This window comes from Ursus americanus, chromosome 20 (genome assembly GCF_024610735.1).
Source record: "Ursus americanus isolate L20-20 chromosome 20, mUrsAme1.1.p, whole genome shotgun sequence".
In the NCBI taxonomy this organism is placed as follows: Eukaryota; Metazoa; Chordata; class Mammalia; order Carnivora; family Ursidae; genus Ursus; species Ursus americanus.
Window position 1 is genome coordinate 46,753,523 of NC_142146.1, and position 24,932 is coordinate 46,778,454.

Genomic DNA, 24,932 nt, shown 5'->3' on the forward strand with positions numbered 1-24,932 from the left:
TGATGAGGCTTAAAGGAGATTGGGACATTCCCAATTCCTGATTCCTGGCTCCTACCCACATATCCACATTTGTCTTCCAGTAGGCCAGGTTTATGTCTTACAAAACTGGGGGTACTTGATCATTTCTTACCTACAAAAACAATTTCATACTGCTATATCTAATAATATAAATGTTCTCCAAGCATGTTTTAAATCTTCCAACCTCTGGACATATATGGTTCCATTTCCCCAACATGAGGTAACTCTCCAGGACACCCTCTCTCCACCTCTGCTTATCTAAAGACTACCTTTCTTTTAAGGTTCTACTCATCTATGAAGCCTTCTTTAATGATTCCAACAGACTGACCGTATCTACCTCTGTGTATCTTTAAGATTTCTCACCCAGGACAAACGATATTGCTTTGTATGGTTATTTGTCCTTTCTTTTATCAGCCCTGATTCTGAAGAGGGTCATAACCCAGCTTACATCTAGCTATCACGTGCCTTCCCACAGACCAGGGGCTCAATATATAGCTTCTGATAAGGCCAAAAAGTCCAGAAGTGACCAACCACTCTGCCTCTGAATAGAACAAATCCTGAATGAAATGATATAATGAGATAATTCCTCACCGATTCTCTGACCCATGACTCACTACAAAATGTGATTATTATACAGTTCTCATACTCTGCAGTTACCAGAGACAAAGCTGAGCTTTGGTAGGTACATGCATATTAGGAAGGCTTTTGGCAGTGCTGTTACCAGGATTGTTTGTGCAGAATTATGAATTAAGCAGTTCTGCCAAGGCAGATCTAATATTCTTTTCTGCACAATGAAGTAAATCTTCAATTTCTACATTCACTTCCTTTTTCATCTTTTTCTCTCCCTGAAATTTGTTTTGCAAGAACATTTTAATGCATTTATCTCTTTCCCTCAGCTTGTGAAATTACTCATCCCTGGGATGCATAATTGAGAGGTGTCCTATTACACCCATGGGATTAGAAGCTTTATGAATCACTCCAACGTGAGAAAAATGTTTGTATAAGAAGCACTAGATTTATACGAAAAGGTACAAAGACTTTTGAATAATCCTGGCTCTTGGTTTGGGCAGGCCTACAAGGAAAAATTTCTATACATGCAGGCTGCAAATTACGTATCGTTGGCAACATTTAAATGTGAAAATGCCCTCATGCAGGCAGGCGCTTTTTAACTGGGAATTTACAGTGTACATTTTCATTGGTTTCTCCTCCTCAGAAACCTAAGACTTTGAAACATTGGAAGGGAATGTCTTTAAAACTGCCATCAGTGCATGGCAGACCTTTAAAATTGGAATTGCAATTTCCCCAAGCATAGGGACATATGTGGTGGGGGGAAAGGAATAATTACCTTTAAAGAAATGCTACTAGGATGAGTTGCCTGAGAGTGAATATGGAATGCTCTGCACACCTTGCACATGCCACGGCAACTTTTTAAAACTTGGATAGTTAGCTGTATTTTACTTGAAATCAGGAGTTTTGTTTATTAACCAGATGTTCTGGAGTTCTAGATTCATTGTGATCATTGTGTGTGTGTGTGTGTGTGCACATGCATTCATTGTAATTTAATTTACATTCACTAAAATTAGTTTTAGGCTCTCAAGAAAATTTTTTGAGAACACTAAGTGGCTCCTTGTTAGTCAGGCATCATTGGAATGTCACTAAACGACATTCATTCTAGTAAGGTCCTTTTAAATGAAATGGCTATACCAGCGACAGTGTCGGGCCTCAGAGAAGTGTGGTTTGTGGTTGGAAACCTTAAGACTTCTAGTTCTCTAAAAGGTACTCCTTTTCTCTCCATTTTCCTTCTGAAGTTTCTGAACTTATTTACTTTTTAGAAACTGCTTTCAGGAAACTATCTGAAGCTCTTTCACATAAATGGAAATGAATCATTGAATGTAATGTAGCTGAGTTCATTCGGGACTTGAATCCCATCTAATCCAACTCCTTTACAATTCCAAAGAAATGAAACATAGTCCAAAGAAGTTAAGTATGCAACCGAATTATTAAAAAGCTAGATTCATGGAAATTGTGTCCATTCCTTCTCATTGCTGCCCTTTGAAGTCTATTATAGCAAATATTCTTCCCTGTTCTGGGATGAAATCTTAGGCTGAAGGTATTGCTTTTCTGGTCGTTATTAGATATTAATGAATAGTGTAATGAAGTGTCTAAGTTTTCAGGCATTGTGAAGCTTAAAATCTGTATTAGTCAAGTTGGACTACAAGATGGATTGGGTGGCTTAAGCAACAGAAATTGTTTTCTTACAGTTCCAGAAGCTAGAAAGTCTAAGATCAGGGTGCTGGTCCGTTTTGTTTCTGCTTAGGGCTCTCATCTTGGTTTGCAGATGGCCGCCTTCTTGAAGTGTCTTGCTATGGCATGGAGAGAGATACCTTTTCTCTCTTCCTCTTCTTATAAAATCATCAGTCCTGTCAGATTAGGGCCCCAAACTTATGACCTTATTTAGTCTTAAGTACCTCCTAAAAGGCCTCTCTTCAACTACAGTCATCTTGGGGGAGGGGGGTAATACTTCAACATATGAATTTGGGGGGCAGGGGAACACAATTCAGTCCATAGCAATATCAAAGGTTCACTCTCTTATCTACTTCGGGAGCTAGAGGTTTTGGAAGGGATCAGCTTTGTTTGGCTTTACTCTATTATTCTTCCTGGTTTTTACATTCCTCCTCCACTCACAAAGCTGTTGCTCTTGTCTGTGGTGTGGAGGAAGGATGGGAAAAAAAAGAAGTGGTACCGTGTAGTTCTCTTAGCTGTCCATGCTTATGGGCAGATCTGTAAAAGTTACTGACTTCGGGGTATCTTTGGGGTTCTTTCAAGATATCTGCTATTATCAGAGATCCTGCTAAAGACTCCATACTGTATGATGTCTCCTCCAGTTGACTGTGTATGACATCTCCCTCTGTCCCTGCTTCCAAATGTCCCACAAAGACTCTCCCTGTTGTGTCACCTCTAGTGACCTTATTTGGGCTCCCCTTCCAGATAACTCAAATCCCATTTCCTTCTTTGGGGCCTCAGAAATATGTACCTCAGCCTGTGAGTCAGAAGTAATAATCAAAGCTAACTCTTACTATGTGCCAAATCCTCTTCCAAGCACTTAATGTATTTCAATTCATCTCATTCTCACAATACTCCTTTGAATTACTTCCACAAAGCCACGGAAAAATTAGTTGCACAACCACAAACACTCAGTTAATACCTGGTGGAGCTGAGATTTGAACTACAGCAGGAGTGCTTCAGAGCCCACGTGCTTAATCACTACAGCACACTGGAACAACCTAGGATGCCTCTTTCCCTCTCAGTCTGTCTCCTCACCCTTCAGCTGAGGCAGTTCCAGTCCTTTCCAAGCATAAGTGGGGAAACCCAACCAAGGAGCACATGCTAGGATCTGCAATGACCTCATGGGGGCCTGCCTCACCCATTTGTGTGGAAGTGGAGAGTACCACTTGTTCTCCCCCACGAGGAGGAGGAGAATAACCAGGACCCTAATGCCTCTAAAGAAATTCTCATTAATAAACTCGAACAGAGTCCACATGGTTTCCTGGGCTAAAGATCAAAGAACCGATGTTGGAATCCCCTTATTTGTAACTCCTATTCAGATGGCCTAGAACCTCTAATTAGACCATAGGGGTACTTGGTACCTGGTACTTTCAGCTTGAAGGTCTCAACTGAAAATTGCCAAGAGAGGAAATATCCCACTTTAACATTCTATTTAGTGAATTGTGCAGTATCACAAAAATAGCTAGTTGCAAAGCCAGAAAGAAAACTGTCACCTAGCTGGAAACAAATTAAGTTAATAAATCTCCAGAGAAACTTGCATTTTTTCAGAGATCAAAGATAAAGGGTAAAATGGCAATGGATATGGATATCTGTGGTGTGTGTAGTAGTAGTAGTAGTAGTAGTAGTAGTAGTAGTAGTAGTAGTGTGTATAATCTGTCTGCAACCCATTTTCCCTTCTTCTAATAACAACCTGATTTTCTTTTAAGGAGCTACTCCATCCATACCTCCTGCTATGTGATGAAAGCAAGGTGTAACCTGTTCCCATAGTTCTAGGGATGGTTATATGAATTCAGTCCAGCCAATCATCAAATCTCATTTCTCTGCCCATACATAATAACTGGTAAAGAGATGTACAAGTGATGTGGTTTAGTATAGCGAATGCCTCCTTAGATGTATTCTGGAGCTTTCAGAAAATATGTGATTTATTTATTCTGGGCTTGCTAATCAGGTTGAATCTAATTGGTAGTCCATTTTGCCACTAATGAAGATAACCTACCTAAGTATTAAGCCAAAACATAGGAAAATAGTCCAAAAAGGGAGAATAAATCATGATGGCATAACTAGAAAGCCTGGATCCAGTCATGTCTGAAACTAAAGACTTGAAATTTTCTATTATATTGAACTAGTAAATTCATTTATGTATTAATTTATCAATCAGTTTGCAACTAAAAGATCATAATTGAGTATTGTTTTCAACATTAAGGAAAGATAAAAAGTTTTCACAGGAGCTATCATTCAGTATTGATTGATTTTCCTGATACTTCTGAAGTCATATTTCATATGTAGTTGATTTCCCTGTGACTATGCCCCAGACACTGTCAATGCCCTATCTACATTTGGTAGTAACATTTGTGCAGAACCATTGGCTTACATATTTAATCACCTGAGATTCTTTGAGGACTTCGGGCTGTTAAAGACTATTCTGCTCATGTGCTGGTAGGCCAGACTATCTGGGCACTTTATGCCCCCTGGGAGCAGCTCTCAATTAAGGACTGTCAGAAGTTGGTAAATAAATACCCTAGTTCCCTCATACCTTATTTGAGATGACACACAGCCTACCAGAGATCCCTAGCAAGATTGAGCTACTATATCCACAAAGGTAGCCTGCTCAATAATAAACATGTATTGGCTTCCTTCCCTATCCTGATTCACCATTTTCCACTTCTTTATTCACTTCTTGAGATCATCTCCCAAATAAACGACTTGTACTCAGGGTCTGCTGTTGGGGAAACCCAGTTTAAGACACTTTTCATTAACTATTATGCCCTCCAACATACTTATATGTGCAGTGGTGATTATTCATACTATGACCGTACATGGACAGACCTCACTGTTCCTGGGCTTTTGAAACCACCTCAAGTATCTCTTCCCGCGTACCATCTTGAGAGCTTGTTTGGAGGTTCTAGCAGGGGAGCGCAGCTACTCGTATACCCTTGACCAAAGAACGGTCCTCCTCTATCAGGGAAGGTCGTCCTCTTCAACCGAGTGCGCAGCTTCGGGAGGGACGCATATGGAGCGGTGAGGGAGAAAGAGAACACCCGTCTAGCCAGCCAGATAAGCCGAATCAACCCTGGCGATCAATGGGGTGACAGATGTCGCAGCCAGATCGCCCTCACATCGCCCCCTGTACCATCTTGCTGGGACAGGTTGAAAGCGAGAGAGGACTTCCTTAGTTGTATTCTTTTTCAGTTCTGAGGCTCTTAACCACTCAATACATGGGAGGACAGTGTCCTAAGACAACACCTTGTCCTCTCTCCCACAACCTTGCTAACTTGGCAGAGACACCAGGAAAGAAGAATGAAACAGGTAGCTCTCCTAGAGAAAGAAATCACAGAATTACCATGTATCTCTGAATATTAGAGGCTTTTCTCCTCTTATCTAAAGGAGGAAAAATGGGACAAGAATGGAATTTCCATAAGATTTATCATCATTCTGGACAATTTTGAAAATAAAATTTCTCCATAAAAATGAAGAAAAAAGAAAGTAAAATAATTACTACAAAACAACTGGTATAAACTGGGCCTGCCACATGCAACTATATTTTGCATATATCTTACCCTAGGTAAGATCCAAGGTAAAAAACAAAGAAACAGACTTCTTTAGCACAAAGGTTAGAAGTTGCCCCAAATACCTCTCCTAAGGAGGACTTTAATGGTTCTTAAGTGAACTGCCCACCCTTCCAGGTCTTATATTCTTAAAATTACCTTTCCACTTGCCAACATGCCTCCCATTTTACCATCTATTTTCTATTTCCTCAAAGAAGATTTATGTTCCCCAAGAATATAGCCACTTTAGCTGTCCCCAGGAACATTTGCATTTTAAAAGAGAAGTTTGTGTGATTATGGATTGTACTGTTTAAAAGAAATAGAGATAATGGGGCAAGTAAAACTTTTTAAATAATATGGAATAGATATTTGGGATAGGAAAACTTTCATATATTCTGCTAAAAGAAAGAAATTGAGCTCCGGGTATAGAGGTTTTCAGTGGAGTCTCAAAATAGCTTCCTGACTGCTGTAGCTCTCTTATTCCATTCCCTGCTTTGTGAAGGGTGCCCCCTGGAGCTTCACAGGATAAGGCCCTGTCCTGGGGCCTTGTCCTCAGTACTTAGAGGGTGGACATGAATAGAGTCTATCTACAGAGACAGTTTATGTGCTAGGATTTGGGTACCCACCCTCTCCAAACATTATCTCATATTCTAATATGATCAGGTTTCAGAGTCATAGAGTAACTTTCTTTTTCCCTTGATGAGAATACCACTGCCTAAACATTTTTTATAAGTACATGCAGTGATTTTATCTGTGAACTCATAATATTGCCATAATCTCCCCCAGTTGTTGTTATTTTTTTCCATTTCATTGAACCAAGAAAACAGAAGCACATATCTGTGTGCACACATACACCTATCTCTATGCCCTTTAGACATAAAAATTTTCAAAACAAGCAAACGAATAAAGACAATTAATTTTGACTCTCAGTCTTACACATTGGCTGCTCAGGTAATGTTTCAAAATTTTCAAATATGTTCTTTTTTATCTCAGAAAAAGTAATAACCTTTGCCCTGAGTATATAACATGTGTGGGGGGGGGCAGATATAAATTCTTACCAGAAGAAATTCAATGAGAAAAAACAAGTTAATTGTTTCAGTTAGGAATTGTTTCGCTGCCAGGAACAAGGAAATGACTCTAGTGACTTAAATGTGGAGGTTTTATTCTTTCACTAAAAGAAGTCCAGAAGCAGACCCTCTAGGACGGGTATGATGGTTCCATGCAGTCATCAGGAGCCCAGGCTCCTATATTTTTTGGTCTACCATCTTTAATGTAAGTCTTCAATTTTCAAGGTCAAAAGATGGCTCATGAAAGAAGTAAAAAGTAGGGCCCTTTCTGGGTTTGAAGTTCCTCTGATAAGCAGAGTATGACATAACAGTAAATGACCAATCTCTCTTAAACCTTTGTCTAATGTGGCTGTTTGCTAAACAATCACTTTTGTTAATGCTCAATCTTCTCTTGGGAAAAAAAAAATGCTCAGTTTCTTCTACAGTTGATTTCTCCCTCTGCTTCTATCTCTAAGGTGATATGCAATCTGGTGGAAAAAATATGTGGCTTGGGTGAATTGGTGTCTCTGTCAGGGGAGTGCAATCCCCTAACTTCATTGTGGGTCTTTGCCGAGATCCATAGGTCTCCCATGCCCAGTTCCTGACATCCTGTCATCTAGATATCTTGCTGGCTCTCAAGGCCAAAGCTTGTAGCTATTGAACTCATAGCAATTTTTTTGGCTACAGTGAAGCATTGTATATCTCTACCTTCTTGATTCGGTTGCCTCTTAGCTCCTCAAATGCACCATCTTCCTATTCCAAATATAGCCTCCTAATTGGCAACCCACCAATGTCTCTGCTCTCAACTCAATGTCCACACTACACAGGAAATGAAAGAGGCTCTGGAGTCACCCTAGAAATTCTCTGTGTCTGACCATGACCCTCTGCCTTCTTAAATGAACCAGGCTGCCCAATGGTAGTATGAGATATCCCACACAGCAATCTCCTCCTTAGGTACCAAGAAGGGAAGTAGGGTAATACCTTGATATTACCATCATTTATCAAACATACTGCTTCTCTCTGGGTCAAAGCTGAGAGAGAGAGGTCTGGATATAGCATCTGACCTCTTGGAAACATTAATGTATTTTCCACTTTTGCCTTTCTAAATACGTGAACTCATAAGCTTGGCACTAATAGACCTAAAGTATCCATCTGCTGAAGGAAGATTAGAATTTATTACAAAAGGAAACCATTTATTACAGTGAGAATGAAAAAAGGAAGGAGATATTCTGCTTCTGATATGCAAATAGGATAATGCAGTAGAAAAGTGCCTTGCAAGCCAGGATATTGTCTTGAAAAATGACCTCCTAAACTTTTTTCATCTGTTTTCCTCATCCTTTTGCATTTCAATAACCAAGCTTGGAGAATCAGCTTCATCTGGAGGATCAGTTTTCACCCATTGTAGAGAATATGCCCCTGTATTACTAAGGCTTGAAAGGAGGTCAGAATTATAAGAGAGGGTGCATTTAGAGGGGAAAGTTCCCAGGAAATGGCAGGAAGAGGGACAGGCGAAAGATAACAGAAGAGGAGAGAAAAGAGATAGGGATTGGCTTGAAAGCAAGACTATCAGACATGTTTCTAAGCCCTGAGCCTTGATCATCCATAGCTACTGGAATCTTGGCATGCAGAGTGAGGTCCTGAGATGTAGCTTTCCTCATCACCTCTGATTTCTATATGACATAAAAAGGACATTGACATGGTTGAGAATCTGATGCGGAGTTTGGCAAACGGGATGGCTTTTGCAGAACAGGTGACTTTATAGAAAGAACTACAGAATAGATCACCATTTGGAGTCTAACTAAGCACCACAGCATGACATTAGAGGTGTCTGTGGCACTATCAGAGACTGGGTGGGTCTGACTCATCCATTTCTTTATTCCGTCCACTAGACTCTTACTAAACTGTCAGGAAGACTAGGGTGTGCACCACCTCACCCCAACCTCAAATTGGTACGGATGCTAAGTGGATAAGCAACAACAGGTAGAAAGAGGACATCGCCCAGAGATTGAGGGTGGGGGCATGGGGGCAGTGCAAGCTGTCCCCAAGGATAGCAATGCCTTCCTGTCTCACCCTTCACCCCAGACACTTGGTTGTCACTTAAGAAGAAAAGCAAAGGAAAAGGGGTGACTCAAACGGAGCTATTCCTTTTTCCAGAGAAACTGAATGTTAATTACCTAAAGGAATTATATATATCTAATTGGGTTAAATTTTAAATTGGATTGGGTATTTAGTAATCTCTTTTCCCAATCCTTGGTGGGTGGAGGTTATCTTTGCTCTTCTGAGTTATAGTAGGAATTAGGTTTTGACTCCCATTATATTAGGATTTCTCTGTCATATATTGGATTCAAAATCCCATCCAATCACTTGCTCCTCCATTTCACCATCCTGGAAAAAGAAATAAAACAGGACATATTCTACAATAAAACTACTTTGGACTAGTATTTAAGAATAACCAAATCTGCCTCCAAATCCTCATTAGCTATACTGATGAACTGAGCCCAAGCAATGAAGAAATTTTCACAGCTATATTTAAATATTTAGCCTGAGGCCCACTAGGCCAAGGCTTTCTTGGGTTTTTTGTCCTTACGGCCTCCTCACCCCTTGCCCTATTTATATCTCCTAAGAGATGGACTGCATAAGCCTGAATGGACACATATGGAACAACCCGAACTCCGGGTTAGAGAAAGAAAAGAAAGGTACTCATATAAGTTTACCTATATTATCTTTATTCCTCCAATTAAGGACTCAATGTATTTTGGTCCCCAAGTCCTTAAAAGGGCCTGAAGGCATTATCTTGTAGGAGAGATAACAATGGCCCCACTTTGTCTCTGAGACCTAGCCAAGAGCGCTCCCTGAAGATTTTGGTTATTAGAGCAGTGTGGCGACATGGTCCTCTGCTTACTACCTAAGAACTTGGAGGAAAATTGCATAAGAGTTGAATCCTGCATATGACTTTACTTCAGATTCATAAAAAATTTTCCATCAAGTAAATATTTTTCCCACTTTTTTCAATGCTTCTCAATTGGGATATGACATGAGTTTTTACATATGTGGGAGTGGGACAACAAGTGTGAGAAATCTCCCACTAACATTTTCCCCCAAAAATAAAACACTTAAAAAGACTTGACTAAAAATCGCTATTAAATTCTTATGAATTTATGCTAAAGCAGGACTTCAAAGTAATTTTATACATAAAGCAGGCAACTTCAAGCTATGGTCCCAAACCACCCCACACTCTCCACCCTGCCACTGCTCTCTCCATTCCTCAGAGACACATGCTGTCTCCAGCCACTGCCAAACTTCCTTGTTTCTTAGAGATTGGAAGCTTTGGAGTTCTTTGAATAGGTCCAAACTCAAGAGTGATCCTATTTAAGAATAGAATTCCTCTAGGGAAATTTTCTACAACAATAGTACAGTAATGAAGTAAGTCAGAATTTGAAGCAGTGTATGATCGTAGTGTACATTCAAGGCAATCTGACCTGCAGATTCATGATTCAAATTCTCAGAGGCAATCAGATTTCTTTAATATTTAGATATGAATTATCCATATTTAACGCACTAAGCAGTACCAATTAGATTTTGAGAGAAGATTAAGAAATTGTACTCATATAAATTAATGTTATTATTTGGGCCTGATTTTGCGTGTGTGTGTGTGTGTGTGCGCGCGCACACCCGTACCCATTTTATCTACTCCAGAGTGAAGTTTGTTCTACGAGCTACCAGCTTGGTTAAAAAGCTTTGAAAACATGAGAGCAGTTCCAGTCATAACATTTGGACCTTCATTTCAATCCCATAATAGTTAGCTTAAGTAATGTCTAAATATTTCTTTAAGCCACAATATCCTATTTTCAGCAACAGACTCTAAATCATAATAGACTGTATCTGCTTCTTTCTGACTTGGAACAAGTCTCTGTGTGGAATGATTGTGAGCTCCTTTGAGATTTGTCATCTGTACCAAGGTAAAAAGTAAGACTGGCAAAAGGAAATATGTTTGAATCCCTTCTCTGATGGAATAGTTTAGAAAAATATCATCTATATGTTCTGTACCTGACCTTGGCATTTGCTTCACATAGAGCAGAAGCACCTCTGTGACTATTAAAAGGCCAGGAGCTGTCTTTGAATTTACAATGGTGTACAATTAAGGAGAAGCTATTTCAGTTATCAACATACAATAACTCAACTGGCCATAGTTAAGAAAGTGTATAAATTCCAAAGACATGCAAAACATCTGGCTTTGGATGCTTCTCCCTCTCCATAATTGATGTGTTAACTGTTCGTGGGTAACAGTACATACAGCACATTTTAGTGACATCTGTTTCAAGTTAGGGTTAATTGATTTCCATTTGTGTGTGTGTCTCTCCCGCCTTTTTTTTGGCTCAAAATATATTAGAAAATACAGATCAGGGGATGAGGGGGAATGCATTTGCAGATAAGACTTTGTATTTCAATACATGTTATTAAGAGAGAAATAAACAGTTAATATGAAACTTTCTGGAATCTTGTACTATACAATGACTCAGTTGTGATAACTGTCCCTAAAAGCATAAATAAGACCTATTGAGTAATTAGGATGTCCTAGTCATTAAGCAATTACATTCATTATCTTTACTAATCACAAAAACAACTGTATAGGGCCAGCCTTTTCATTGACACAGTTTTCTGAGGTAAAAATTACTTGCCCAAGGACACAACTCCGGCAAAAGTAATAGCCAGGATTCTCACTTAAGTGGTCTGATACCAGAGCCAGCATTGTATAATTGTGCTAATGGACTATAAAATGCCATTGTAACCAAGCCATCATGTGGCATTGATAGTGCAGAGAAAAAAAATTAGAAAAAACTTACAAAACTGGCTGCCCTGCAGTCCAGAGGCCATCTCACAACATTTGACAAGTAACTGGGATTGAATTTTTATCCTGGTAATCTATGTGACTTTTCACAAGTCTCTAAATCTCTCTGAATCTGGGTTTCCCAAGGCAAATTAGCTATACCTGGCTGACAAATCCAGTAGGATTGCTATGAAGGTTCAGGGAGTTCATCTGTATTGAAATGTTTTGCATGCTCTAAAGAATAATTTTTCAAAGTGTTAAATCAAAAATTTACTTCCCAGAAATGGTAACAGATGTTCTGAGTGGAAAGAGTTTCCAGGCAAATTAGTTTGGGAAACTCTGCATACTGCCGTAAATATCCCCCGTGTAGAGGACATGTGTTGTCTTATTCACTCTCTGCCATCCTTTTCTGGTAAGGGATCCACACTGTGGGGCATTACTCCTCCTCCCACTCCACATGCAGCTGGTAAAGCTGCTATTCACCCAGGGATGACAGCAGGGCACACTACCTTCTGCTCTGGAATGTTTTAGTCACTGTAAGATTTGTGGCTTACCAATGTCTAAGGATGTGAACCCAGACCTGTTGGCGGCCATGGCCTGCCCCATAGTAAAATCAACCTGAGTAGAGACAACACAATTAAACTCCTTTTTAGGCTACTTCAATTTGTAGTTCTATTTAATATACTCTTCGTAAAGATTCACTATGAAAAACACTAGAAAATGCTAGCAGATTTGATTTGGAGTTCTGTTTAATATACTCTTCATAAAGAGTCACTACGAAAAACGCTAGAAAATGCTAGCAGATTTCAATGAAGCATGGTTTGAAAATCAAACATATGAAGTTAATTTTTCTATTTTTATTAATTTAAGCCATAGTCACCAGATACTCAGTAGGAGAATTCCTGGGCTAGAATTACTTATAATGGTGTTGAAGAGAGAAATTAAGCATTAACAAAGAAGTTGAGGGGCACCTGGGTGGTTCAGTCAGTTAAGCGTCCGACTCTTGTTTTCGGCTCAGGTCATGATCTCAGGGTCGTGAGATTGAGCCCCATGTCAGGCTCCACACTCAGCAGGGAGTCTGCTTGAGATTCTTTTCCTCTACCTCTCCCTCTGCCTCTCCCTCACTATCTCTCTCTCAAATAAAAATAAATAACTCTTTTTAAAAAGAAATTGAAAAACTAGTTTATAGTATTTTTAAAATTTTTTGATATTCTGAGGATTTTTTTCCCCAGATGTTCTACGTAATAGTCCTTTTGTTGATTCTCATGACAATATTCTCAGCAGATCATTGATATGTGACTATCAATTGCATTTTCTGTATAAGCAGGGCCTGACAAAATGTTCAGGATTGTGTGAAGTCCCCCCAAAACCTATATCTTGCTAATCAATTTGTCAGCCATCACATCATGATGATTTTGTGGTCTCAATATGATAATTGATTAAAACTTTTCAGATTCACTTACAATAATCTACCGGGGAGAAAAAGAGAGACAGAGAAAGGAAGTTTTCAAAATGAAAATGATGTTCTAAAGGCAAGGCCATAACAGCTTAACCTTATGACTATGTAATTTTAAACACTGAAATATTTTCAGAAATATAGATATTTGGAATGGTAAAGTTTCAGCCTCAGCCTAACATGGCCTTCCTCTTACTTGGCTGAGTCTGCACATTCAATACAAGATACTGAATTAAATAGCAGCTTCTGCTCCTGACTTGGCCTCACTCTCAACAGAAGCCATGAGCCTCCCAAGATGGTGATGGATCTGTTAGCATGCTTTCCACAAAAGTAACCGAGGATGCTACTGAAAGTGGCTTAAACAAATTAAGATAATACAGTGACTCACAAAGATTTTATCATTGACCCAGGATCTGTCCATCTTTTCTTTCTAATTCCTCAGCTCTGTCCTCAGGCTTATCTCTTCCACCTAGATGTAAATTGGCTACACCAGCCCCAAATATTGCATCCTCACTCAAAAAGGACTACAAAAACCCATATCTTTTCCTGGTGCCTCTTATTCACGGTAATAACAATTTTCCCAGGGGCCTCATGGCAGGCCTTCCTTTGGCTAGAATCACATCACATGTCCATCTCCTTTTCTATTATGAGAAAGATGAATAGATGTCTTAAATTAACCAGTATTAACCTTCCTTTAGTGGATAGAGTAAACTTTTGCTCTTTCAATAAAACCATGCTTCTGTGTGGACATGGAAGGAGTGGGAGTAGGGAACAGCAGTGTTTACCACAATTCCCTTGAAAATAAAATTTTCCGCTACACAATTACAGAAAGAAAAGAATGATTTAAAATAAATTTAAAATAATCTGAGGAAAATTAAAATAGAAATTACTTTAAAAATTGTCAATAAATAAATAATATTGCATTTTATGTTGTTACCAGAAATTATGTTGAGGGAAAACGTATACAACTAAAAATCAAAAGGAAATGCTTGAAAAAAAATCTCTTTCTGCAGCCAAATTAGGGGGAAAGCGAGCTATATAAATTATCACAATTTTGTTGACATTCTTCTATCCTGCCTTTTGAAATGGGTCCCCAATTGGCATGTAGACAATATACTTGATTAGATTCACAGATTAAAGTTTTCTACAGTTAATTTGGCTACTTTATGAGTAGATTATGCACACACACACATATACATAATATATGTGTATATAAAAACTTTTTTGAAAGAACTGATACTGATTCTTAAAGAATCGGGAGAGAAGCAGAGCCCAATCTAGATTGATCTTGTTTATAAAAAACATTCTTTACAAGATGCCTTTTATACACACCTGTGAAATATTTATCTCTCTGTAAATGAATGTGTTGGCGCTCTGCCCCACAGAATGTAGTAAATTTGAAATGTAAGTGTGGAAATGAATCCTTCCTAATCCCTTTCATTAAATCAGATGTTTCTATCATCTGACAAAGAAATGTTTGATAGGGGCTCTAATTGGGCTCCCCCATTCCCCCTCCCGCCCAGTGTTTGAGGAGCAGAAGTTAAAAATGAGTGCCTCCTTTCAGATCTTAAAGCACAAGCCAGGCACTTCAGAGAGCAACTCACCCCAAGGGGGAGGATGTGGTTCACAGGGAGCAAAGGCATCAAAGCAGGCCCTGTGCTGTGTGCTCTCCTGAAACTCTGCCTCCCCCTGCCACATGAGCCGGATAGTCTTGCCTCCAGGACAGAAATCACTCTGCTTTTCAGAGCTCTCTCCACCATCACACATGGGCACATTCTCATATGTCTTTTACAACTTCTAGGCCTGGTACAAATTTCCCATCAGTTCAGACTGCCTCTCATAGGCTTGCTGGTTAGGTGTCAGGGCTAAGGAGGTACAGAGAACCATAGTGTAATTTAAAAGAAGAATGATCCTTGGGGCGCCTGGGTGGCTCAGTCGTTAAGCATCTGCCTTCGGCTCAGGGCATGATCCCGGGGTTCTGGGATCGAGCCCCACGTCAGGCTCTTCTGCTGGGAGCCTGCTTCTTTCTCTCCCACTCCCCCTGCTTGTGTTCCCTCTCTCACTGGCTGTCTCTCTCTCTCTCTCAAATAAATAAAATCTTTAAAAAGAAAAGAAAAGAGAAAAGAAAAGAAGAATGATCCATGCATTCTTTCATTATTCATTTAGTAAGCATTTATTATCTACCAGGAACTGTGGTTAAAAATATCAAGAACATGTCTACACTTGCAAAGTGGTCCCTGCACTTGAGTACTTTTAGCTAGAGAGAAAAAAATAAAATGGTAAAAAGAAGTACAAGAAGGTTAAGAGGTGCCATGAAAGATCTACAATGTATGAATAGGCTACCAAGGAGGAATTCTCCCTGAGGGGTTTAGAAAATAGAAGGTTGAGGGATGATATTTTGTTCATAAATAATATAGGTACATTGGGACGCATGGGTGGCTCAATCAGTTCAGCATCCAACTCTTGGTTTTGGCTCAGGTTGTAATCTCAGGGTCATGGGATCAAGCCCCAAGTCCAGCTTCACACTTAACGTGTGGAGTCTGCTTGGGATTCTTTCCCTCTTCCTCTCCTCCCCCTCCCTCACTCTCTCACTCTTTCTCTCTTTCAAATAAATAAATAAATAAAATCTTTAAAAAGTAATAATAATATAGGTTTGCTATTCCACCATTACAACGTGAACGCACTTTCTTCACCAGTGGATAACTCCTATCTCTAAATAATCAACCAGTAGACATGATACTGGATTTATTCAGTCTTGCTTGGTTGCATAGGTTTAAATTTCACCTTCTCTCAAAACATTATTTTTAGTCACTAATTTTACAGTCTGTTCTTAGCTCTTCTGAAAGATGATAAAGTACTGCAATAATTATTAATGAAGAGTTTTCTTTTATTATTCATTTAACAGAGAGAAAGAACCTAAGCCCACACTCAGTGCATGCACGAGATCGTCCACCAAGGCCTTTAAAAGGCTTATGTAAAATAAACTTGGAGTCTGTACACTGAATCATCTGGTGGTGAATTGAAGTGTATGTTGTTTAAGTCCTATTTACTCTGCAGGCACCTTTTTGACTCACTGCTGTAAGTATATATAAAACTCTAGAGCTAAGATAGTTTTAAGTTGTCATCTGCACGAAGGAGGCCATAATCTATGGATCATTGCCCAGACAGATAGTGAGAACTCAGCCTGTCCTATGGAAGCTCAGTAAAGGTGTTAACTGTAGCTTGGTGAGCCAGTAGATGAGCTAAAAATCCTTCTGAATTCTCAAAGGGGCTTCTCAGTGGGGAAGAGTAAGTCAGTAAATAACTCAATATTTATCCCAGGTTCTCACAAATACTTGACAGCACTGTATTGTCTAGACTAAGAACTTAGCTAGTCTTTCAGGTCCCCAAAGTCACAAGTCTTCAGCTCTAGAAGGTCCAGTTTCACTCATTGCCACTCAGTGATAATCCTTAATAACTGAAGGTCTTTTGCTGCTACAGCTTTTTCTGCAAACTTCTATAGACTCATCAGCAGAGACCTGAATGACATGTATTTCTTCACACTGATATCTCTCAGCATACTTGTGGTATGCAGCAGGATGCAAAAAATTCAAAAAATGCAAAGAAATGAATGGCCTAGAAAACAATGCCTTGGGCTTTGACTTACCCATTTCTTAATGTTGGGGATGGAGACTGAAAAGTGACGATCATGAAAGAATCCGCTTCAGTGGAGAGGGTTCTAGGAATATCTAAATAAGTCAATATGAAGTTCAATTTAGTATTTAAGAAACTACACTAGAAGACTAAACTTCTCTTAAAGGAAAACTTTGCCCGTTCCTTAACCATCCATCACATAACTGAGAATCATACGGTGTTCCTGAAATAAGGTAGACTCTAGAAGAGAAAAATGCCCTACAGTACTATTCCAATTAGATCTCTTTAATCCTTGAATCACTCATTCACTCAGGAAGTTTCTATTCATTCAACACTGACTACCTAATTTGGCAGTTCCAGTGAAAAATGAAAGTCTGGGCCTTGTCTTCAAAAAGTATTAAGAAACTGAAGATGGTGACAGCAAAGCATTAAATCAAGAGTGAGTCTTTTTAAGCGCAGGTCCCTGTATGGTTGCACATGTTCCGCACTCAGGAAGCAGGCCTTGTGCTCATTACCTGCTGGGCATTGTACCAAATAATACAGAAGACAAAATTTGAATAGGAAGTAGTTCTTGCCTTCAAAGAGCTTAAAATCTAGTAGGGGAGATGAGACATGTCCAAATCCATAAGTCAAGGATATCAAGGGTGGCTAATTACCTAAAATGTGTCCGCTGCTTAGATTAGAAGAGGGAATGGAGTTGCATATCTGTGTTTGCTCCTCAGGAAGAGTGACTCTCTAAGTGCAATTCCCTCTCTCACATTATGCAATGGTCACACTTGTCGTTTTCAGAATGTTCTTCAGTGCAGGTGAAAGCACTGTTCCTTCTGACTGAACTGATTTCCACCTAATCTTTGCTTGGCTAATCCTGCCTCTTACTTTAGATCTCACAGTATTACGAGTTGAGAAATCCCCAAATTTAAATTAGGTCCCCCTGTTTTGCTCTCGTGGCTTTCTGGATCTTTCCTTCTAAGCATTTGTCACAAATTTTTAATTTTATGTTTACTTTGCTGAGTTTGCTTATATTTACTGTAAGCTCTTCTTCAGTTGTTCACTGGCATCGCCCTCCTTCCTAGCGTGAGGCCAGGGACATGGTCATGCCTAATAGGTATTTGTTAAATAAATGCCTGTTAACTATCAATCCTGACAGAGGTAGAGGTAGGGGATAATTAGCTGAGAGGGAGAAAATGTAAATAAAAGGGCTGAACAAACCTACAAGTTATAATTGGAAAACAACAAAGAGCCCACGTTGGCTGTAGAGTGGGCTTGATTGATGGCAGGAAATAAAGGGATTGAAGCCCTTGGGGAGGTGGGTGGGGCCATATTTTGGAAAAGTCTGAGACCCTAATGGACGAGTTTGGGTGTAAGTATAGGTAATGGGGATGGTTGTCGGATTTTTTTTAACCCAATAACTTTTTTTTAGTAGAATATAAGAAAATAGAAAAGAGAGTAGCATTTGAAGCACAAGTGCTTCTAAGCAACTTATGGGCTTATTGGAGTGGGTTTTTTGGAAGAGGTGATTGTCTAAAGAGCAGATTTAAAGAAAGTTAAGGCATGAATCCAGATAGAGAGGATTTGGGGAGGACATATGGAAACAAATATGAAGACAAGAAAAACACTTGACATTTTTTTAATAGAGTGAAGTTAGTCATCTAACATGTTGATCTTGAGAAGCACTTTTTAAAACAAGCGTTCTCCTTTCTTGTAACCCCTTGTTGAATTAATAGAGAAACTATTAGCTGTAGTACATTTGCCTAAAATAAGGAACTTAAGTTGAGAAACATGTGTAAGCTCAGTCTACAATAACCACATACAAAGTTTCATTTTCAGTCATTTTAACTTACAGAACTGCAAAGGGAGGCTGAATCCTCAATACTGTCACTTTTGGGGGTAACTTTTAAGGTATTATGAAGAAAATCACCATCTACTAGAATTCATATCACTCAGAAGCAGCTAAAGAGGTTCTGACATGGAAGTTTAAGCAGAAAAAAAAAAAAAAATCCCCCCCCCCCAAAATTCAAGACCCAACAATAAATTATAAAAATAAAATATGTCTGTTCTTGGAAAAGTCTTTTTATTTAAATTAGATGTATGAAACAGAAACCAAATAAGCCATTTTTAAAATACACAAAAAAAATGTTGTGTATTCAATCAGCATCTATCAAACATATTTATTATAGTGCTTTCGAGTGTTGATGTAAGGCAAATGCGTAGCCACTACCTCTGCTAAAAGGAAACAAAATGCTAGATTAATGTGGAAGAGGAGTTATATCTCTGTACTATCCACGACAGGCTGGCATTTCACATCGTGACATATTGCTACTGAACATGGCATGTGAAGTTGAATGATAGTAAAAAGATTGTTGAAACTTAATGATTACAACACATGCTTTAAAACTCAAGGCTTCTATTACCGGGTTTATGACTCAGATGTCATTCCTAATAGGGTTATTTTTTTGTTGCTGTTCAGTTTTTAAACTCCTACTAGTTAATCTATGAAGATGAATCATAGCCTGCTTCAGATCCTTCATCCATTTTGAGACTTTCTTTCAAACTACCCAAATTATTAATCAAGGCAATGTATATTGGTGATTATTCACTCATGATTTCAACATCCATTAATTGTCTATAGTGTGACTAGAACTGTGCCAAGTGCAGATGATACAAAGAATAATAAGACAATGTAGCCCAAAAATAATTTTCAGTGCTCTGTCTTCTGCTTTGATAATTATTTGGAAGAATATTAAACATTTGGTTGGTCTCACCTTGTAAAGTAACAGTAAATATTTTCCTTCTCACACTAAGCAGCTAATACATTCTATTTCTGTGGTTTGAATAAAGCAAAATAGGCACCACAAATAATGTAAACAATATTCCTAGATATCTTTTCATAGCTCTGGAGGGAAAAGATTGGTTTTGCTACAAGCTAGTGAGGAGAGAGATGACGAAGAGATAGCCTTCTGCAAAGAAATTCTCTAAATGGTAGTAATTGCATTGAGTTCACTTTTTTGCACTTAATATTTGTTCATTTAGACATAAAAATTTTGCAAAATGTTTCTAAATTCCCCCTTGGTTTCTGGTAAAAACAATGGGTGCAGAAGGCATAAGGTCTGTTTGACCTTAGAAGAAATATTCGTGGTCCGATAAAGGAGAAAATTTGTTGAAAAGGAATTTTATTACATGGGATGTGTAAACACTCAGAAATTTTAACGAGCACCAGCATCAACGACAGGACCATCAATCTTTAGAGAAAGGTGGAGCAATTTGGTTTCTGAGTGCTTAGTGTACAGTTTGCCTACTGTTTCCCACATCTTAAAGGATCGTATAGGATTTTTGAGCAGGAATGTTAACAGCTTCCCCGACTTGGAAAAAAAAAATTGTGAATGAGAAACAAAACCCAGTGAAACAAAGCAACATTTACCAATATTAATCTAAATGAAACATCCCCCTCTTCTCCTTTTCTATTGTTTTAGGAGCATATTCATACTTATTTCACACTGACAAGTCATATTAGCAGTTGAAGAAGGCTGGCTGCACTTGGTGTTTGTGTTGGTGTTATAAATAGGTATAGAGGAGACAAAACTCTGCTCTGTAAACCAAAAAGTGGTCGACATCAAATATGCCTGTGTGATATAGGCATAACCCTCAGTGGTCTTAAGCGTTTACATACTGCTTAAATTCTCGGTTACTTTAAGGACTTGGTTTTAGGGGTTTCTGTTTGTTTTGATTGTTTCTGTTAGGTTTGGCTTTTGTTTTTGTTTTGTTTTTATTTTTTAATCTTTAAAGTGAGTCACCGCTTCCTAACAAAAGAGAAGATTAAACTGTTAATGTTTAAACATTATTATGCGCTCTGCTCACCTCCCTGGAAATCTTGAGGGTGTGGTAAACAGGGAACGGATTAAGGAGAAGCTCGTAAAGGCATAAAGACATGCTTTGCTCGTCAACTTTCCGAGATTATTGCAAAAATGAACTCTCCCCCCATAGGCTAACCTGAAACATTACAAGGTTGTTGAAGAGCCCTGAACAAAGCAATGATGTCAAACATCACTGTAAACAAAAGCTGGATCTGTGGGGGTTTGGGAGTAGGGTTATTATCAAGAAAGCTGAGTGCTAGCATTGGTTCAGCTACTGTCTATAATACAGATTCTCAAAATGTGGCAAGTAATCCTGAATGACCCATTCAAACATAGATTGCTGGGTGCCCCATCTGCAAATTTTCTGTTTCAGTAGGTCTGGGGTGGGACCCAAGAATTAATAACAAGTCTTCAAGTGACCCCCCCCCGCCCCGCCCCGCCGTTTCTGATGAGACCATCGAAAGAGGGGTTTGAAGGACATCAGGACTACCGAAGGAAAGTAAATGTAGGAAGTGGCCACAATAGAAAGAAATGGAGCCTGCAGCAGAGAGAAAGAACGCCCTGCTCCAACAGCATTCAGGTTGGAAAGAAAGTAATGAGTGCTGTTCTAGCTAAACTACAAGGATATGAGCCTGATTCATCCTGTTTGCTTCTGGCACTCAAAGATCGTTTAGGGTCCTTCTATATCCTACTGAGATTCTAAGTACTCTCAATACAAACTTGATGATGACTTCATTAAATTTGGTCTCTGTGTTTTGGAGGCAGACAACTGAAGTTCGTGGAGAAAATGAGAAAATGGTAAAAGGAAAACCATAGTGAAACATCTCAGTAAGAGGGAGATTTCAAAAATAATTACACAGACTTAGGAATCTAGGGATAGGCAGCCACCTGCTAATGGAAGCTCAGGAACAACTCGTCTAAGTCCGGGGCAATGAGTAGCACATTGTAATATGTGGCCCATGGCTCGGCCACAAGGAACAGGGAACCAACATTTACTGGGAGCCTACCGTGTGCTATGATCTCTTCTAGGTACCCTTTGAATGTTTTTCTCATTTATCCTACAACTACTGTAAGGTGGTATTATTAAAACATTTTAGCGATGAAGAATCTGAAACTCAGAAAGGTTAGGAAACATGACAGATGTCACATATTTAGTAAATGTGGGATCTGGGAACTGTGGTCTGTTTTCCTCTGATGGCCATTTTGTTTTTTATTCTATCACTGCCTTTCCCTCAGCTGGAGAATTGAGAACTCTGAGAGGTCTGTCTCTGTATCAAACCCCTCCTCGGTTCTACTTTTCTGAGAATAAATGACCAAATTCCCCTTTCTCATACAAATAACACAGCTACTACCATCCTCGAAGACAGACTATCCTATCAGTTATGTCATGTAAATTACTGTGGAGAAAGTGGAGTGAAATGCAAAGCAGAAGTTTTGAGGGCCAGCTAACCTCGATGAACAACCTAGTTTCATTACTTGCTATCACTCTGTTTTTCTGGGTGAGGTAAATCATATCTAATTTATATGAGGATAATCAGACCAATGTGACACAGCTGAGAACCAAGTGACAGAAGCATAATTCCTGCCATCTTGCAGAGTTTACAGAAATACTGGTTTCTTCTGCTTTTCTCTGACTAATATTATAAGCCCAAACACTCAGAAACTGTTTTTGCTACTCGTTAGCAGCTCTCTCTTGTTTTTCTCAGCAGTCCCTTATCTTAACTCTTTTACTTTTGTTTCCTGTTCTGCTGGTCTCTTCCGCTTTGCAGTGCTTCTAATCTTTCAGGGAGCAAAAATGTCTTTTGTCTCATTACCTCCTTAGAAAATACACACTAGCCAGATCGTAACATTCTCTGGAGAAAAGATGGTGTCTGAATGCAAAGTTTAAGCAGCCTGAAATTGCACATGCATACTCATATTCCCCAATTTAGTTTTATGTGTATATTCTACAAAATTAGTTTTAATCTTTCCTGAGTATAAAAGTAAATATGCTAATTGTAGAAAATACTAAAAAAAACAGATATTTATTTTAAAAAGGAAAAATCCTCCAAAATCCTGCAACCCAGGAAAAAGCCTACATTGTTAATATTCTCAAATATTTTCTTACAGGTTTGTATTCATCCTGTGTGTCTGTATGTCTATGTGTTTATAACTGAGTTCCTGTGGCTTATTTCACTTGAAATTATACCATATTCTTTTCCCCTGGTCATTATGACTTACTAGCAGTTTTTAATGGTTGAATAATGTTTATCATATGGCTAGCCCTGCCTTCTATATCTGTTTGTTTATAGTCTCCCCATGAAAGAAGCCACAATATAAATATCTACTTAAGTCACCATTGCTTGAAAAATAGGACTAATGAGAATGCATGTCCAATCTCATAATTGTTTACTTAATAATTTGGAAAAAGTGTGGAGTGTACAGCTATAGCTTTGGCAACAGAAGAATTAAAGTATCAAAAATTCAGTATCACACAGTGATTCAGGAATGGTTTTATAAATTCATGTTATATTTTATTACTATGAAAATGTTCACTGACATACCATTTTAGTTATTCTTTGGAAGGCAATCAGCTTCTATAAATACCTGTTGTGGCAACTAAGAATAAAGATGACTTTTGTGTCTTTATATTTCTATGATATAAAAAGTATTTTTCAAGAAGGGAAATACCAGTTCCTAATCTTATACAAAATAATATAAATGATAGATGGATAGGGGTTTATATACTCACTGAAAGAAAATTTGAGATTTTAGATTGTAATTCTTTTATTATTTCACATTCCAATTGCTCTATGCAGTCTTTATTCACCCCCGCTGTATGAATCCAGGCAATTTTTCATTCAGTGACTCTCAGTTTTCTAATCCGCAAGGGCAGTTGGACTAGATTTCTTAGGCCCATAATAGCCCTAATACCATGAATTTCTGTGTTCTGAAATGTTAATTGATATGATTTCTAATGTCAAAGCATAATAAAATTATAGTAAGCACCTTGTTTTTGAGAATGGAAAAGAATATGCTTAAAAAGATTTATTAGGTTTTTTTCAGATATGTTGTTACATATTATATTAAAATTTAAGAAATTAAAAAAAATACATAAGGTATCATGGTTAACTAGCCACTGATTGCATAGAACCATATTATTGGTGTTTCCATAATTCATTATAGCAATCATTATTAAATATTTATTGAGTTCTAACAAAAAACTCTAGGAAGAGTATAAATCCAACTGGCCAGTGACCAGAGTCTAATTAAATAGCTCTAATCTAATACACAATCGGGAATAGGCACAAAACATGCATTTTCTTAAAAAAACTTGTTTAGTTAAAAAAAGAATCCTATTATCAGAGCACCACTAGCTTTAATAAGACAGTCATTTCAGTAAAGGACAGCCAATGGAAATATTCCTTTATCTGGTAAGATAAAGGGTTGCATAGGAAAGTATGCATTACCAGAATTTTAATTGTTTTGAGTATTTGATAGCATAAAATTTTTTGTGTTGGCTCAATAAATAGATTCCATACAAAGTTATTTTTGAGGAATACTCTAAGAGTTGCAATCTTACCATACAAAGGCAAATTATAAAGTGCATACTTGTTCCCAGTGCCTCTCTGGCTTCTTTTTGACTCTCACCCAAATCAATTAAAAAAATAAATAAATAAATATCAATCAATTTTCATTTTCTTTGGTTATATCTAAATAATGCCAATATATTTGACCAAAACATAGGAGAATCAGAGCTTTTGTTGGAATTCTGTAGAGGAATGCCTCCTTTGTCACTTACCTTCGTCACGTGAACGCAGCAGGGACCGGAGGCGTGGTCAGAGTGGTGACGGAGATGACCAGAGAATCAGAGAATCACTTCAAGCATGACTGACCAGAATGGCTTCTACTCTTCACTCCTGTGTTAACGATTGCTCAGACTTTTTCAAGAAATGTGTAGAAACATGTGTGAGGCTCAGCATGCTTCTCTTATTTTGCTGATAAAGACTCTCTGGCATTAGCCAAACAGGCTTCTTGGAACAGTGACCATTTTTAATGGCAAGCAACCGTGTCCTCCAACAAAAACCACCCTTTCACATTTTTTTTCTAAGCAGTTTGCTGATTTCCATGTAAGTGTTTACTCTTTTTTTTCGTAAGAGCCTAAAATGCCTTGCATTTTGGCAAAGGGAGCTAATTTTATCTTTTGGCTTCTAAATTATTTAAAATAAACATAAATGTTGACTGCTTGAACTTCCATTTTCACATCAATTGATATTCCTGAACTTTTCA

General features: G+C 38.4%; 1 long non-coding RNA gene across 2 annotated transcripts in view; it reads right to left on the reverse strand.

Moving 5' to 3' along the window:
• LOC123802699 (uncharacterized) overlaps window positions 1-24,722 on the reverse strand; it is an 89,904-nt gene extending 65,182 nt beyond the window's left edge. For both annotated transcript variants that reach the window (XR_006782615.2, XR_006782614.2), the window contains exons 1-2: window positions 24,445-24,722; window positions 16,826-16,907 (exon numbers count right to left, since the gene is read on the reverse strand). This is a non-coding gene — a long non-coding RNA (uncharacterized LOC123802699). The remainder of the gene's footprint in view (window positions 1-16,825; window positions 16,908-24,444) is intronic.
• Between the last annotated feature and the right edge of the window lie 210 nt (window positions 24,723-24,932).